Raw genomic sequence first — 19,077 nt, 5'->3', positions numbered from 1 at the left:
CAAAGAAAACAATAAAAAAATTGAAGAGATGATCTGTAGAATGGTACAGAATATTTGCAAACTATACATCTGAAAATTATTACTATCTAGGATATACAAAGAACTAAAACCTCAACAGCCAAAAATCATCATCATCATCATCATCATCATCATCGTCACTATCATCATCTGATTTAAGAATGGGCAAATGATTTGAACAGATATTTAAAAGAAGATAAACAAAGCTGGTCAACAGGCATATGGCAAAATGCTCAACATCACTAATTATCAGGGAAATGCAAATCAAAACCACAATGAGATACCATCTCACCCCACTGAGAACAGAACAAATGCTGGTGAAATGGAGAGAAAAGGGAATTCTTATACACTGTCATTGGGAATGTAAATTAATACAGACATTACGGAAAACAGTAAGGCAGAACTTCAAAAAAAAAAAAAAAGTTAAGAACTACTATGTGATCCAGCAATCCCACTAGTGGGCAGATATCCAAAGGAAATGAAATCAGTGTATCAAACAGCAATCTGCACACAGATGTTTATTGTAGCACTATTTGCAATAGCCAAGATTTGGAATCCATTGATGGATACATGGGTAAAGAAAATGTTTCCACAAAAGAATATTATTTTACCATAAAAATGAAGACCTATCATTTGCAGCAACCTGAATGAAACCGGAGGACCTTATTTTAAGTGAAATAATCCAGGTACATAAAGGCTAAGAGGGCACGTTTCACTCATATGCAGAAATTTAAAAAGTTGATTTCATAGTAGTGGAAAATAAAATAGTCATGACTGGCGATTAGGAAGGGTGGGGGTAGAAGGAAGAGAGATGAGATAACATTTACCCAGGAATCACAGGTAGGTTCTCATGTTCTTCAGCACAGTAGAGTTCCAAGAGTTCATAACAATTTATTATACTCTTTATAAAGAACTAAAAGAGAAGAGTTCAAAGATTCTCAACACAAAGAAATGATAAACGTTTAAGGAAATGGAAATGCTGATTACCCTGATAGGATCATCACACACCACAGACATGTATCAAATTATCACAATGTAACCCTATAAATGAATACAAATGTCAACTATTTTTTTTTTAATTTAAAAGTGAAGAAACAAAGTCTGAATAATCTAATTTTAAAAAAGATTCACATGCCACGGTTCATTGTCTAGGCTCTTGCCTTTATAGACTTCCCCAGATCCATGGGGTTGGGGGTAGGTAGGAGAAGTTTTCAGGAGGCCAGGGTCCTGTATTAATAGGGATACAAAAGCAAGGGCACATCATGACCTCTTTCTGGTGGTCTACATGGCTCTTGGCTCCATCCTCACCCTTAATTCTTTCCTTTGTGGGGTTCAGAGAGTTTGACTCTTATTCATTCAGGCAGCTGTCAAGCCTGGGGGATGGGGAATGAAATGATTTCTTTTAGCGTCAGTTGTTTGGAGGCAAGAGTAAAGATCATGTGACTATGGCTTGTTTTTTGTTTTCTTACTTATAAGCTGATGGGGACTTGCTTCTTTCATTGTTTCAGAATCAACTTGAAGTGAGAGAATTTAACTGTGTTTATTTGAAGAACTGCTGTTCTTGGTCCAGAGGCAGTGATTTGTACTCTGAGCCAAACTGCAGATCTTGCAGCCCTCCTCCTGCTAATTTGTATGATCGGCAGACAGAGATAGCAAAGAATAGCCAGCACATATGGATTCTTTCCTTGGCTGCATCGCTCTATGTGTGGCCTTGAAGGCATCAATTTATCTTCCTGCATCTTACATCTTTCATTGTCAGGATACAAATGCTTACAACTTCTTCCAACCAAATTTCTGGGGACATGGGTGGGGAGCTGCATTGTATACTGCCTCACTGATGTCCTGAGTCATTGGTGTGTGTTTGATTTGCTCTGAAAGCATCTTCATATTTGTATTAAAAATGTGTGCAATTCCCTTTTTTCTTTATTCATCTAAAACCACACTCAGAGTAACATCCAACTATCAAGCGAGGTTGTCTCCTCTTTAAATTAAGTTCCTAGTTGGCTACTGGAACAAGAAAATGATTTGATTACTGTTAGTTAGCAAGTTCTGGACTTCAGCTGTAATAGAAACACAATGTATTTCTGTGAAAATTGAGAGACAGGGTCTTTGCTACATTAAGTAAGCAGTTAAAGATAGCATGAAAACTTCACTGTTCATAGTGAAATACTTAGGTTGGAGTTGCCTGGGTTGCAGTGTTACTAATTATCATATCTGCCACTTACTGAATGCCCATTACCTGCCTTCCAATGAGCAAGGTCCTTTTAATTCTCAAAAATAACTAGGAAACAGGTATTATTTTGTGCAAACCAATACTATACCACCAGTTAATGGTGAAGTCAATAACCTGTCTTTTTTTGTATACGGTTTTTAAAAATACAAGCAATTTAATATGTAGGTGTATAGGATTTGAAATTTAAATATTTTGCTCACCATTCCTCCAATTCCCTCTTCAGAAGCAAGCAATATAATTAGTTTCTTGTGCACTTCTGCACAAACAAGGAAATTCTAGAAAATGTTCCCCTTTATACTTGTTCTGTAGAAATGGCACTATGCCATTATATACTTTCTGTATTTTGTGTTTTCATAGGAACACATCCTAGAGAACATTTCATATCAATCAATAAAGGGTTTCATTGGTACATAAGTGGTTTGTTTCAAGGTCATTCCATAACTTATTTAACTTTTGCCTACTGATTGGCATTTTAGTGATCACATTTCCAGGGTCACAGAGGGGTTGTTTCCATATAAATGCTGCAGGAGAAGCCTTTTCACCTGTCCTGCTGCATATGGGTGAACATAGCTGCAAGGAAAATTCCTAGGAGTGGAAATGCAGGGTTGAAAGGTCTATGCAACAGGAATTTCACAGATAATTGGAATTTTGTTCCATAAGTTTATCCCAATTTATAGTGTCACAGCAACAGAGAAGCATCTTTGCCAGGGCAGCATGTTGTCAAGGCTTTTGATCTTCACCAGTCCAACTTGTGAACACTGGTACACCACTCTAGTTTTAATTTGCATCTATCATATGATAAGGGAAGTTAAGTGTTGCTTCCTTTGAGAGCCAACTGTGTTTCATTATCCAAAAACTCCATTTGCTTTTCTTGCCCATTTATCTATTAAGTTGTTGGGTCTTTTCTTTTGGATTTAAAGGAATATTTATATGTTAGAAATATCAGTTTTTGCAATATAGTTACAAATAACTGCATTAATTTGTCATTTGCTTTTGACTGAATTTATGGTGGTTTTTGACATCTAATGATTTCTTTTCTCAATTTTTTTTGCAACTCCAGGTTTGGGGTTACATTTAGGAGAACTTCCCATAATTTATTCCTTGTATTTGGTTTCATTTTTAAATGAAAGTCTTTGGTGTAAAGGAAATTAGTGTTGAGGTCAAGTAGAGGGAAAGGATCCATTTTTTTTTTCCCAGAAGAAGCTAGAATTTGAACTCAGGTCTGGCTACCAAGTTGCCTTTATATTCCTGGTATCCTGGGGCCCACTGATCCCCTACTCTGCCTCTACACTAACAAACTGTACCTTGGAAGGGGAGTGGGTTGAAATCATGTTGTCATGACTCATGAGAAAAGGGCTTCATGGCAAAAATTACAGTTTAACTGAGACTTCAGAGAAATGCTTTGATTTTTCCTATTCAATAAATCATTTCAATTTTTTTTCTGATACACTTGTATATTGATTTGTGGCTAAGAACCTGCAATGTCTACACAAGACATTCTATTCTGTTTTCCAATACTGTGCATATTCCAGTTTGCATTCTGACAACCAAAATGCCATATTCAAAACCTCTAGGTCTATAATGGCACCTCCCAGGACAAAGATGCAGGCAGACAGGTCTGGACTTCCTACTCTGAACCAGGCAAACAGGGCTGAGGAAAAAATACTGAAAAAGAGAAAATAAAAAAAGTAAGGAGAGAAATAGCCCTCTCCTTATTCTACACAAAGGGCCAAGGAAAAATGAAAGAATGCTGTATGAGTTCTCCTCCTCCTCCTCCTCCTCCTTCTTTTTTGCTTTTTGGTGGCATTAGAAGAGTTCCTTAAAGCAAGGAGGTAGTTTCCATCTAGAAGTCTCTGAAGATGGAAGTACTAGCCATGTGTCCTATGTTGCTGGAGTAGGGCAGTTGCTCTTTCGGAAGTTTAAGACCACTGCCTACTTTCCCAAGGCCTACAGGATGGCAGAGAGGAAGTGTTCATGCTTCTGATTGGCTAAAGTTGGATGAAAGGTAAAAGGGAATACCATTACGGGGAGGAGATCACATCAGAGGGATATGACGGTGCTCCCATTCAGGGAGATGTAGATGTAGCTGGAGATGCAGAAGGATGCTCAGCCCTGGGAGCCAACTGGGGGTTGGTGACAACCACAGCCAGGATCATGAGTGATATCTGAGAATTCTGACTATTAACTAGTTTATGCCGATTTTTACTACTATTTTGTCCAACCTTAGTCATGGATGCAGTGGTCATTACCAGTGGTGGTATGGGCTTTCTCCAGGGCAGAGTGGGGGAGGAGGCTTGGGCTTCAGAATCCAGAATCCACTCTTGGTGTTCTATGGATCATCCTTTATGGAGACCCACTTGGGGAAACTGATATTCTTGGTAATAAAACAGCTAAATAAATTCCACAGCAGAGTATCATGTAAAAGAAGGGATCATGAATGGTGGATCAGGAAATCTCACTGGAGCTTTTTTTTTTTTTTTTCTTTCCTGAGACTAACTTGTTGAGTGACTTTGAACTTCGTAAATCTCAGGTTCTTCTGTCAACTAAGAGACTGGGAATACAACATCCTTAAGGTCTATTCCAGGTCAACTTATTACATTCAAACTCTAAATAGATAGCTTAAAATGCTAATTTACTTTTAAATTTAAAATATGAATATATATTTAGTTTCTTGTGCACTTATGCACTGTATTTTGTGCTTTCACAGGAACATATCCTGGAGTTTGTTTCATATCAATAAACAAATGGTTTCATTGGTACCTAAGTGTTTCGCTTCATGGCCAATCCGTAACTTATTTAACTTGTGCCCTGTGGTTCTCCAACACTGTGCACATTCCGATTTGCATTCTGACAACCAAGATGCCATATTTGAAACCTTCAGGTTTACAATGACACCTCCCAGGATAAAGATCCATATCAGCACATATAGAAATACCTAATTCCCCCCCTCAATGTGGAATATTCTACTATGGGTATACATCTTACTTTATTTATAGTACTGAAGTTAGATAGTTGTCTATAGTGTTTTGCTATTAAAAGCAACTTTGCAATGAATATTTTTAGGTGCATGTGTATTTCTATGCTGCATTTTACTAGAAATGCAATGGTTAGTTCAAAGTTCATGTAAATTTATCATTTTTATCGCTGTGGCCAAACTGTCCTCCAAAAAAAAAAAAAAAGAAAAGAAAAGAAAACTTGGACTGATTTACATTCCCACCAACAGCACATTCAAGTTCTACTTCCCCCATCCTGCCAACAACGAACTAGCAAAGCTCTTGATGTTGGCTAAACTAAAAAATTGATACTTTAGTTTTTTAAATTTGCATTTACTTATAAGAGAGGTTAAGCTTCTTTTCAGATATTTTCTTTATACTCTTTTTCTCTGTACCTTTCTTCTTTTTTTCCTTTCTTGGCTTGGTTTCCTTTGATTGATGAGAATTCTTAATTCACTGAATAAATTAGCTCTTTTGTTTTTATACATGTTCTAGTCTATATTTGTTAGACTGCAAATGATCTCTGCCTTTATTTTCTCATTTGTCTTTTAATGTTTTTTATGGCATATTTTCCTTGCAGAAAAGTTTTAAAAATTTTAAAATGCCAGAAGTTGTCAAGATGATTACTAATTTTTTTTTTTCCTTTAAGTTGGAAGGGCTTTCTGTGTTTCCTAGAAAGGCTGCCCCCACATTAGGATGACAAAAGTTAATTCCCTCATGTATTCTTCTAAGACTGTATTTTCACTTTTTAACATTTTCATTTCTTAACCATCTGGAGTGTTTTGATGTAAACTGTGATTTAACTTTATTTTTTCCAAGTGGGTAACCCGTTGTCCTAGCATTATTTACAAAAACACCATCCCATATGGCTCTGAAATATCTTTTACTTCATCGACTAAATATCCCCACAGATTGAGGTCTGTTTCTAGACCCTTCTTTTCCATTGCTCTGAAGGTCCATTTACGTACCAGAGACAAACTGTTTTAATGACTGTAGCTTGATAATAGATTCCTTTGTCTTGTACGGCTGCTAGTCCTTGATTTCAGAGGGAAAAAAAAATCCACTTTCAACTTGCATCCCAGTCAGAAAAATGGCCACGTGGATCATGAGACCAGGTGTTCAGAAACAGAAAGGGCCGCCACTTCTCTACTCAGAGCCCCCGATGCACCGTCAGCCTGGTTCATCTTCCTAACACGTACTGCATGGGGTGAAAATCCTGAGGTTCAAAGACTTGGATATAGGAGGGCTGAATGAGCCAGTAGGTCTACCCTCTCCTTTGACATTCCAAAGAGGCTCTAAGTTCCTTTACTGCCACAGTGACCCTGGGACCACAGAGCTTGGACCCATCGATGGCCACAATCAGATGAATCATTTGAATTGCTTAAATTATTCTGCCAGTTTTGAGAAGTGATGGGCTAAACTCATGTCTAGCTTGTTATTATTAGAATAGAAATTGGCTGATAAACTATGATAGGATTACCTTGTATGTGCAGGACCCTGGGTACCTCCAGTCCCAACACACACAGACACACACACACATACACACAGTATGACAGGATTAAGCCAGTTAAATAATCTTTCCTTTCATTACCGAGGACCACAGAAAGCTGAAGCACTGTTAGGGACAGGGTGTGTGCCCATTTGTTCCTCTCTACTCCTAATCTCTGTCTCTCTTTCCCATTCCATATCTGCTCTTCCTCCCTCCTTCTTATCCCCTGGTGCAACATTTATTTCTCTACTTCTGTAGAATTCCATGGTATGTGGGTGTGAGCATGCATGTGTATGTTTGAGACTTAATCTGCTAAAGTCTCTTTTTTCACTTCTGTCTGATTCCAAACACATGGAACTGAGGTTGGTAGGAGAGTGGTGGGGCCAATAGGAAGATTCCAGACTTTCTCATCTCTGGTCAATCCTGTACTAAGAACCAGGGAGTAATCTGGCCATCAGATTCCCCAGCTGTTCTGCTGACCTTAAATCTGTGAAATCCTCACCTTCCTGCCAGGGATGGATAAGGCCATCAATACTTGTATATTTAAGAATAGTAAGCAGCAAACACACAGAATCACAGACTTGCGGATCCAGAATGAACCTTTGAGAAGCTCTAGTTCCATTGGGGATGTAAAGCAGTTTGCTCCTGGTCACAGAGTTAGTTAGCAAGTCTAGGCTCAGATCCATTGATCCCTAACCCAGAACTCTTAAGAGTATACTTCCTTGTGAATTCTCCACAATAAGGACCATCTTCTTGCTTTCTTAACACAGTAATTACTCAGTTAGTTCATTTGCTGGGTAATCAGGTAACTTTCAATCTTGTTCTCCAAATTTTTTTAAAAAATATGAAATCTACTGAGAATCCCAATATATCAAATAAAAGCTGAGCCTCTTATCAAGGTGTGGGCTGGGGATCCAGAGCTGACAAGTTGGACCTGGAAACATCCTATAGGACTCCCAGGGTTCCTCTCCTCCCACCATCCATGGCCACATCTAACATCACAGATGAAAGAAGTCATATCAACACCCTGCCACCACAATTTTACAGTTTCTCCTATATTATAAAACTTGTGTGGGGATGAACTTGAAAATGGCCTTTGATCTTTTTGTCCTTTGCCATTGTAAAGGTTCCATCTGCACAGTTTCTAACTGAACATAAGGATCTCAACTCTGAGGCAAGCTGACCTAGTCCTTGGAGTTTAATGCATTTTAAAACATTTTTCAAGTAACATTTGCTGAAGCCGCAGATCAAGAGATGGAATTTGGTTTTCTACTCTAGGGAAATTAACTTGCCCGCAAACGATCTGGCCTCAAAGCTACCAAAGACATCCCAGGTGGGCAGCAGTCTGTGGAATAAGCTGCTGCTTCCTTCTCATGATCCAGATGGAGCAGGTGATGCTAAAATGGGACTGGACTATGGCCCTGACCACCATCAATGTCCTAAGATCTTTGAAACCTAAGTGCAAGATCTACTTTCTGGGGAGAGCCTGCATCCTAATTTTGCCATTCTCAGGTATCAGACTGATGATTTCCTGTTTTTTTGACTCAACACTGGATTTTTTCTTTGTTGGAAGCATTCCTAGGACTCTGAAAATTAGGATGTCCAATTGATATTCTTGCATTCAAAATAGATGAGTACATTTACACACACACACACACACACACACCTTCATAAATGCCAGAGTAACATAAAGACATTTGTGGTTATTTGAGAATAGTTCCAGAGAGGGAAAAGAAGTTGAGATCAGAGAAGGGGGAAAGGAGAGCACAGGCCAATGTTCCCGCAGCAAAGTTGTGCAGCAATGAAGGGAACTGGGTACCACATCCCAGGCCTTGGACTTATGTGAATGGATGTGCAGAGAGGAGTTGTCAAGAGGGGTAAGAAGATACAGAGCATCCAGGCCTCCTGTAGGGCCACCAGGTGTCTGGGGAGGGTTTGGCAGTACCCAGAGTACGCGTAGGGCCTCTGACCTCAGCGGTGTCAGGCTGAGCAGGTTTAAGAGCCAGTCAATGCCTCTTGGATCTCCAGCAAGTGAGCATCTTTGAGATCAAGAATCAACATTCCTTTTGTTCTTGATTTCTCCTATTCACGTCACCAGTCCTGGGAGGTAACTTCTTTTAGCCTTGGCCTTGTCCCTTTAAACTAGATTTGCTTTAAACTGGACATTTCTTCATGTGCTGGAAGGGCTGTATTTCTATACTTTTCTACAAAAGCAAAAGTCTCTATTATGTTCATAAAAACAGGCTGGATTTTGAGCAAAGTAGCCTGCAAATGGATGCAAATGTGTCCTTTCAAAGGAGGGAGCTGTGGATAAGAAGGCTTTTCAAGGTCAGAATCCCCTGGCTTCACTGGGCCTTCTCTGCCTATGTATCTGGCTGCAGTTCTCTTGAGTCTGGCAGGGCTTTGTCCCCAAAGGCCTTGGTCTAGTGGTAGAAGTGGGTAAGCAATGAGATAACGGGCTCTAGGGCCACCCATGATTAGGATTAGGTCATTGTTTCTCAGTTGTGCTTACTCTAGCTGCCCTCTATCCCAACTCATAGCTGCTCTCTCCTGCTGAAGGAGCAGGGACATCATCCTATTCAACTGTGCATGTCACAATGCTGCATGCAGTAGGTATTCATAATGCTCACGGCTGGCACTACCATGATGACCACTTTCGGCCACACTTATTTAGTATTCCAGAGACCCTGGGTATTGGGGACATAGCTAAGACATCTGGGACACATCTGCTTCCCTGTAGCAGGGTGGGCGGGATGTTTCATCACCCACAAAGACAACCTGCAGTAAGACTCATCAGTGTGAGAGGCGTGACTGGAGTCCAGTCTGAGAGGAACATGAGGCTGCAGGGTCATTATGGGCTGATACAGACAAGACAGGAGAATGGGGAAAAGGGAGGCCAGGGATCACCATCCAGGTTAGCAGTAACACAAAAAGGAAGACACAGGGTGAATTTTGAAACGAGGCCTCCTCTGCGTATTTGTGAGCACATCCCTACCGACAGCAATCTTCCCAGGCCCTCTCCTGGAAAGGTGGTGACCTTGGGCTCCATCTTCTCCCATCTTTCAGACTTTTGCCCCAAATTCCTCTCTTCTTTCTCTTACCTTGTTGATCTCACCCTCTCAACTGACACCTTCTCATCAGTATGAACAATGCTAAGTGTCTCTTTCACTAGTGAAAAATGAACATACAAAGGGCTGGGGATATAAAATGTAGGCCTGGTTGTTGTTCAAGAGTGGTAAAGCTATCTTATCAGGAGACAACTGCCAGAGAAATGCAATTCACTCTATTCACAGATCCCAAGAAAAGGCACATGCCAAGTCATGGAGGGCCACATGGGGAACACTAGGGTTGGCCAGGAAACAAGACAGAGTGAGGAGACACATGGGCAAAAACTTGGGCAAAAAAGAGTGGCCCTGAGCCTGAGAGCCCCATAAAGGCAACGGTGGGGGTGTGGGCTCTGGGTTGGTTGCTTTGCACACCCACATGTGAGTCACTGCCTGTCTCTAGGAACTGGGAGTCTCTCCAGAGTGAGAAAGGCCCCAGATGTCAAAGCATCAAATACAGAAACTAGAAAACATGGTCCTCGCACCATTCTCCCTAGCAGCCAAGAGTCTTCTGCTTATGATCACAGTTATAACTTTTTACTTCCCACTCACTCCTTAAAGAAACCTAGCATTCATTCCACTGGATATGCTCTCTCCAAAGCCTTCCTGCTCTGTCCAAGGGTCATTTTGCTAATCTTGGCTCATGAGCTTCTTCACCCCGCAGTTCATGTTTCTGACCTCTTCGTGGCTTCCAAAGGGCCTTTCTTCCTTTAGCTTCTAGAATACCCTGACTTCCATCATGCTGATTTCCCTTTGTCTCTGACTAGTCCTCCTCCTTCTCAGCCCTTTGTGAAGACTCCCCTTTTCGGCTCATCCGTTGACTGTCAGCCCTCGCAGATTCCTCTCTGAACTCTCAGGGCAAAAGGAGCAGAGAGTAAGCCCAGGAAGCTCTATGGCTGCATCTAGCCTCTCTTCTACGTCAGGCCCACTCCAGACCCCGGTCAACCCTGCACATTGGATGTCTCCACTTATACCCCCCCACCTCACACCCAGCAGTCCTCAAATTCCACAAGTCTTTTCTCACGCCAGACTCAACACTCTCTCAAAACCACAGCTAATCAAGAACTAAGCGCTGCAGTGTTTCCATCCTGCGTGTTGGCTGGAATGATATAATTTCTTTATTTCCTCTGCTAATGCTTTCTTTGCACTGCCTTCACCTCCCACCTGGGCAACACAAAAAGCCTTCTCGCCCTCCTGCTTGCCTAGCCTTCCCTCTGGCTCCTGTAAGGCAAGCCCCATGCTGAAGTCAGAATGGCCATCCTCAAATATAGAACACGGACACAATCAGTTTTGCATTTTAGAAAGATAGCTCTCCATTAACTCCAGGAAAAGGAGGAAACTTTATGATGGTATCCTAGGCCCTTCTCAATCTATTGCTTGCTTCTCTCCCTCAGACTCACCTCCCATTACCCTGGTGGTTGGCCTGATATAAAATGTGTATCAGTTCCAGAAGGGGCTTGTCAGTGTGGTTCAAAATGCAGACTGCCAGTTTAGCATCTTCTACAGATATCTGGAACACTGTTTTCTTTTTCTTCTTTTTTTATTTTCTTCAGATCCTTATCCTTGAAAATATGTTACTGTAGATGATAATCCTAATTCCAGGGCTTCCAGTTAGCTCTGTTCAGGGACACCTATACACTTTGCCCTGTTCACAGGCATCGTGTGGTCTAAAGGCCCTGGGTCTTGCACCTCTGTTTTCTTCTGCCTCCTCATTTGGCTAGACTGACTCTGGCTCCTCTGATTCAATCCAGTGATGAACTATTTCCAGAAGATCCTTCAAATTGAAAAGAAGCATGCACCATGCTCTCCTGATGCCCTCTGATGATTCCTATTACTATTAAGGCACTATTCCTATTATTATGCCATACAGAAATTTCTTGTTTTCTATCTTTTTCACAACTTTATAGAAAGACTAAACCCATAATCTGTGGAGTGTCCTCTTAAAAATTCATTACGAATTTCAAGCTGACAGCAGCAGAACACTAAACCAACTTTGGGGCCAACAAGTGGCTACAGTCCCACGAAACTGACCTTGCTTACAGGACAGGGACTGTCATGTTCTCTGTTGTATCCCCAGTGTCCTCCTGATGGCTGGCACCCCACAGGCATCCAATAACGTTTACAGATTTTGTGTGTGTGTGTGTGTGTGTGTGGTTTGGGGGAATTCAACCCAGGGCCTTGGGCATGCGAGACAAGCACTCTACCAACTGAGCTCTATCCCCAGCTCCATGTTTACAGAATTTCTTGACTGAGGTCAAAATATATGTGGGATTCATGACCAATTGCCCTCACCATCCAACTTAACAAAGGTCAAGATCATGTGCTGCAATTGTAACAAAGTATGTTGATAAATCATATAAAAATGACAAACATACCGGCTTTTCATAATATACATCAATAGGGTTAGCCAATATCTAACAGAGATGCTTAGGAATATTAAAAAATAAATCAAAATCCAATTATATGCTGTTGATAGGAAACACATCAAAAAAGTCACAGAGAAAGTTAAAAATGAAAGAAAAGGACAGAGAACACCAAAGGAGCACAAAGAAAACAAAGGAGAGTAAATCAGATAAAATAAACAAGGAAAAAAACCAATTATATAACACAGATGATTATTTTTCCATTGATAAAGGAATAACCCATAATAAAGATATAATAGGGCAAATAATAAGATTTACACACATAAAACACAATCTGTTAGAAAAACTTTAAAAACCAGAGCTGAGGACGTTAGAAGCTCTCTCACTGTTTGGTGGATGAAATAGATAAATGTAGCTAAGAGCAGAGAGGAGGCGGACCCTGTGGGCTTGATGGGAAGATGTATGTATGGAAGAAGCCCTGACATTCCATGTCTTGGAAGCAGCTAAGGCACGTGTTCTTCTCAAATGTGCAAGGAAGACTTGTCAAAATGAATCACATCTGAGCCTGAGGAAAACTCACTGTCCCTCCCCAGCAGATACTCGTGGGACATAATTCTCTGACTGTACAAAGGGAGGCATTATCAATGAACTCAGAGAGATAAAAATTCAAACCACTTGCACGTTAAGTCTCCACCCACAACTAACAACATTCCTCTGAAATAACTCTCTGTCTGAGAAGGAATAAGGAACCGAATTGCGGGGTGGTATTTCCAGCTGCTTTGGGCTTTTCTCACACCAAGGTGAGACTGGCCCAGGGACATGCAGTCGACATGGATTTCAGTCTTTCATGCGATGTACTATGATGTACCACCTGGGGTATCCATGTGCTCCTTGACCCCAGCAGGATGCTGTGTCTACACAGTATGTCTTCTAACCTTGACCCCTTCCGGTTAGTGTTAATCGGGAATACCTATGGAAGTGGCAAAGCTAGGAAGAAAGGAAGATCAATATGGAGGTGAAGCAAGTGACCATTCTCTGGGGAAGGCAGGGGAGATGTGACCGGGATAAGGTTGTTTCCTTTAACACATTATTCTTATTCTTTAAGCTGCACAAATATACCTTATTTACTATTTGATATATATGACACATTTCGCAATTTAAAAACATCTTTTAAAGAAGAATAGAAAAACGTGGACTATGGTACATGGCTCAGGTGGGACTGGCATTTCTTTTCAGATAAAATGTAAACAGGGAATTACAACATGGGTTTACTCAAGGGCAAGGGGATGGGAAGGAGGGTGTATGGAGTGGAAGAGGCTAATTCCTCCTGCTCTGTTGTGGCCAGTAACAAATATGCCTAAAACTGAACAATTAATGAGGGGCAATATAGGAATATTTCATAGAGGGAAATCTTATCATGAAAATCAGTGAAAGAGTTGAAAGTGATTGCAGGGGTGGGGTAGGGGTGAGGAAAGAAGGAGTTATGAAGAACAGCTAAAAGACTTTTTCAAAATGAGTCTCTACTTATGTATATATATCTTTTAATGAAACGTAAAAATGAATCCTAGAGGAAGCTGTTTTGGAGAACAATGTACACCTTTGGCTAAGTTAAAAATTATTATGAGGCTCCTTCTTTGTGGCTTGACAAAAGTACGTAGATTCAAAATAACTCAGCTGGAAGTATAGCTGTGGTGTTGGAAAAATGGCATCACGTGACACGGAGCAGTTCTGTCAAGGGTGGGAACACTGACATCAAAGACAAGCCAAGAGCTTTTGTGAAACTGGCTCATAAAGTGAGGAAGGAAAAAGACACCTGTCCCCCATTAATACAGGGCTATATATATTTTAAAAGGGCACATCACTATGTTAGTAGATTTACAAGTTGACATTCATTACTTCATTTCTTCCTCTAGAAGTTTATGTAGCTCAGTGGTAGACCATGTGCTTAGCATGCACCAGGCCCTGGGTTCAATCCTCAACACCACAAAAAGTACTTTTGCTCATTTTCTCATTGGAAAAACTGGCAAATATTACTTAGAATGATTTTATATTCAAACAAAAATGGTATTTCGGGGTTTGGGAAGTTCTTTCTAAGCATGGTACTAAAACACAGGAATCATAAAGGCAGTGAAAGAGCTACATTATCTTACAAGAATATAAAATAACAAGAGGAATTTTGAAAAATAAAATACTGAGAAGTGGCCAATATATAGTCCCAAAGCATTTACATGCTCTTAGGAATATGAATGGATTTATTCTTCCAGAAGAACTTGACAGTGTGCATTCAAAATACAATGACAGCGTTTGCAGGTATTTAGACTTACATACAAAAATGAGTGCAAAGCAGTTCTTCATAGCCAGTCATAAAAGTGGCAATACTATATCTAAATAATAGGATACAACAAGTTATAGTATATCTTGACCAGAGCCCATTATGGTGTATATTTTAAGCACCATGTTCAAAAATAAATTTTCCCATAATAATATTGCTTAGTAGGAAGGGTTACCAGAAAATGCCTACCAATTCATAAACTAATTTTATATCCAAAAGAAGAAGAAATACCAAGAAAACCCCCAGCGATGTAGGCATCGAGAAAAGATGGGAAGGGTGAACATCAAAACCTTAATTACAATTATCACCAGTTGCAGACCTTGATGTTTTCCTAATTTTGACCTGTTCTGTGGCCACAGTTAGCTTCATGATATAAATGAAAATCTACACATTTTTTTTTTTCCTGAAACCCAAAGTCCCAGGATTAGGAGAAGCTGGAATCACTGTTGTAAGAAGCACATACATAAGGGGATGAGGTTGTCAGGCCGGAGCCAGGAGCTGAGGGCCTTGAATGTGACGTCCAGGGGCTATGGAGAAGTTTTAGAGCAGGAAGATGACAATCATGTTGAGAAGGGGAGTGATTTCAGGTGACGACTACTTTTTCTAACTTCTGCTTGTGACCCATCAGTGGGTCAGGAAAAATCATAAGCAACTGAATTAGAATAAAAATGCCTGGGTGTTTCTCATTTAGGAAAAGTAAGCACTGTTTTGCCAAACTTTTGCTTTAGAAATTTTATCTATAAGGAAGTTTATCTTTCTGCCTCCCGGATTGTGAGATGAAACCAAACTTCTTAATGTGGGTCAAAATAAGTTTGCAAGACATTGCTGAAGCCCCTATCAGACCTTCCAGCATTACTCTCCTCTCTAGGATGGACATGCAAAACTCTGAGAGTCTGGAAGTGATCCTTCTGGATAAATGAGAAAATTAATAACCTGTGCTGCTTCTACAATGTGACACTGGGATTGTAGTTTCCCAGGGATGTCCTCAGCAGGCTCAACTGTCACTGCTGGCTACAACCAGGAGTTAAGGACGGGGTATCCAGTTGGACGAGGTAAATTAAAGCCACACATTACTTCGATGTCTCCTGAATCCTATTAAAATACAAATAAGATATAAAAGTCAAAACTCCTACAGGGGCTGCAGTAATAGCATCTGGGATTCTGGGGGGAAAAAAAACATAAGTAAATGACTCAGCACCCTAGAGAAGCTGATACTGTGGTGGGAACCTGATTCACGCATCAGACCCCAACAGGCTCAGAAATTACAAGCATCAGTTACTTTGAGATGCGGGAGTGCAGGCAGAAAAAGGAGGTAGGTTGCCTTTTATGCTGTGTTCAGCCAGGACACTGCCCTCACCCATCTCAGCAGAAGACTCGAGATTAGTCCCTAGAAAGGCTGATACAGAGGAACCTTGGGCTCTGGGTGTGTGAAGATCAGGGGCACCCACAATAGACATGTGTTGAGCCCCCATGCTGAATGATGGTATTGTTCCTCCTCTGCCACTGGGCTCCCCTAACTGACTACTAGACTACATCTCCAGTAGGGACTGAAGCATTACTTTCTGAGAAAATTAACTAACTCCAAGGAAAAGAACTACTGACAGTGCTCCCCCAAAATAGTCCATCTAGATCATCCTAGGCTGAAGCCCACCAGTCAGTGAGCCTTCAAATCAATTCTCAGTGCCTCACTCTCCAAGACAAATAGACAGTCCTGGGTCATTGGATTCTTGGGCAAAGTCACTATCATTTGAGACAAATAACAAAAGCAGAGGAGCAGAGAACATCAAAAAATATTATTAAGAGAATATATTGTAGGTATGAAGCAACAAAATTATATGCCAAAAGGAATAGAGAAGTGAAAGAAAATAATGCTTAGAAATAAGAAAAAAAAATGCTGTGGAAATTAAAAACCTAGCAGATAGGATGAAAGATAAAATTGAAGATGTCTTCCAGAAAATATACAAAGGACAAAGAAAGAAAGAAAGAAAAGGGAGAAAAAAGATAACTAGAGAATGACTTTAGGAGGTTCAATATTTGCATGTTAGAAGGAACAAAAAAAAATGGAAGAAAGAAAATAATCAAAGAAATAACTCAAGAAAAATTTCCAATCCAGATAAAAGCTGTTTCCAAAGTGAATGGTTCTCTAAGAGCTCAGGTACAATGGTAGGAAAAAAAGACAGAAATGAAAGCGCATTGGTGAAAATTCTAACGCTGGTAGAAAAGAGGAGATTCTGCAAATTTTCAAGGAGGTAAGGAAGAAAAGCCACACATACAAGATCCAATATCAGAATGACTCTGGACTACTCAAAGCAATGCCAGAAAGCTATTTTTTTTTAATAGTAACAGTAATAGAACAGTGAAAGCAAATTGAACAAAGAATAGTTTATAACTAGAATGGAAGGAAGGGGAAGACATGTGCACAGAGAGGGTTGGAAGTATAAAAAACACTTTTTACATAAGAAGGAAATAAAGAGACGAATTCTAAAAATAAATAAATAAAAATAAAAACAAGACCAGCAGTTTTAAGCATGCTGTTTAGAAATGAGGCGATACATACTGAATTTTTTTTTATGAGTAAATACTTAAAATTTGAAAATGATTGTATTTAGGAAGCAGGAATGAGGTGGGGAGTGAGGCATGGGCTACTTTATTTACTTTTTTATTTTTGGTAAAACATCAAAATAACTATTTGCTATTTTCAAGTATAGACATTTATTACAGTGATTAAAATAAATAAAATTTTTAAAAATCCAAGGACTTAATTCTTAGCTTTAGGACCCAAAGAAATCTCTTTATGTCCTTTTTTGGGTGATGGACACAGTATCATGATGTGCTGCTGCTCTGTGAAAATCCAAGCTCAAGTAAGGAACTGCCCTGGTATGTATGTGTCTCATCAGTTACTGCTCAAAAAAAGCAAAGCAAAACAAAATAAAACAAAGAAACCTGCATTTGGGGTTAGCACGGAGTAGGTCAATGTCCGTAAAGCCACACACGACTTTTCCCTTGCCTGACCCCAGCCTCAGAGACAGTGTAACTGCACCGTGCAGCTGTGACACTCAGCGTACCACATTTCTGTTTTATCAGCAGAAGAATAAAATTCCACCTCTTTTTATACAGCAGTCACCAGTTCCCCCACATTTTTTTGAAATGGAGCCCACAGTTCAAAATGCCCTTTCTACATCATTTCTTAATGTTTGCACACATATTAATAGACAAAATGCTAAAAACTTATGCATCAGGCAGGACAAAAATGACCCAGCTCTGTTGAAACACATCAATGGCAACCATCAGGTGCTCTCTAAGAAAGAATTAGAGTAAATAATTGTGAAATAAAGGACAAGTCAACCTTGCTTAACTATTAAAATTACCGGAACCAGTGGTTTTCTTTCTGCCAAGTTCTTCTGCCCAGAGATCTAGCTCAAGTGTCTTGAGAAAGAATCAGATGCCAGGACACAGGTGATGGAGCGTCAAAAATCTTCCCTCCCTGGCCTCCTGGCCAGAAAAGCCCAAAGAAAGAGGGTAGCCCAGGAATCCTCCCCGGGGAAAGACACCGGGCTCCAGGCAGAGAGCAATCCCAGAGTGAAGAAAAGGCACAGCACCACTTCCTGTTTCTATTACCAGCTTCAGAGGGGAGGTGACAGAGAGCTGTGAAATCCAGACAACCAAGCCGAGAAAAACCCATCAACGCTTCTGCTGCAGGGAAGAAGAGCCACTAAAGCTTATTGAAAGCTGCCCAGTTTAATAAAATTTTGCAGAGGAAATATCATGTGAATTTTACTTTTTTAAAAAAATTTTCTTTTTACTTTCTTGCTTTGCAAGTTGAAGATGCTGTACTACAGAAAAACCCAATGAGTGGTTTCATCTTACCATGTGCTTTCTCACCAGTTACACACCATGAGGTTTGCTTTGCTATCTGCTTGCAATACAAACATGCTTCAGATGGCAGAAAGGAATGATCTGAAGAAAAAAAATCTCTGGGAATGTATTTTTGGGTGGGACAAATATGTACACCCCCCCTAGTGTGGAGAAAAAAAGTGTGTGTCCAAGTTTGACCCCCCACTCATATACACTCCAGGACATTTGTAAACAGATGGTGATGGAAGAAATGTCACCACTTGCTAACTCTGGGACCACAGCAAATTACTTTGCTTCTACGAACCTCAGTATTCTCATTTGTAAAATGGGTGTAAGTCCCACACCGCTCTGGTTTCATTAAGCACCAAATCATAATGTGTTTACATTTTATAGTGCTGTGTTATTAGTGCCCTTTTGCCTGCAAATCAGCACAGATAAAGTTTCTCTCTGACCATGCAGATCACAAAGGAGCTTTCTCAGAACAAGAAGAAACCTGTTATTTGTTATTCCAGGCACTTACTTGAAATGTGACCCTTGCAATATTCATCCTGTTCTGAAGTACAGCATCCTCCTCCCTTCTAGGTGGGCAGGACAAACTCAGGAGGTCACCCACAAGAAAATTCTACAAGAAAAGCTATTTGCTCATTGTGATTCCCAATGCCAGTTCTCAGGTGGATTAAGCTGCTCTCT

The 19,077-nt window shown here is 40.3% G+C and overlaps 1 protein-coding gene across 5 annotated transcripts in view; it reads right to left on the bottom strand.

Moving 5' to 3' along the window:
* Window positions 1-19,077, bottom strand: part of Myrip (myosin VIIA and Rab interacting protein) — a 323,355-nt gene that overhangs the window by 97,881 nt on the left and 206,397 nt on the right. Inside the window, exon 1 of one of the 5 annotated variants that reach the window (XM_058576758.1) lies at window positions 17,901-18,108. The exons of the other annotated variants lie outside the window; for them this stretch is intronic. The gene's annotated coding sequence lies outside the window, so the exon portion shown is untranslated. Of the gene's footprint in view, window positions 1-17,900; window positions 18,109-19,077 lie in introns of those variants that run through there. 5 annotated transcript variants of the gene reach the window in all.

Source organism: Marmota monax, unplaced genomic scaffold, assembly GCF_021218885.2.
Source record: "Marmota monax isolate L192 unplaced genomic scaffold, Marmota_monax_Labrador192_F-V1.1 WCK01_AAM20220418_F8-fsc00021, whole genome shotgun sequence".
Taxonomy (NCBI): domain Eukaryota; kingdom Metazoa; phylum Chordata; class Mammalia; order Rodentia; family Sciuridae; genus Marmota; species Marmota monax.
Note: the sequence above shows the minus strand (reverse complement) of the source record. Positions and strands in the feature narration are given on the sequence as shown.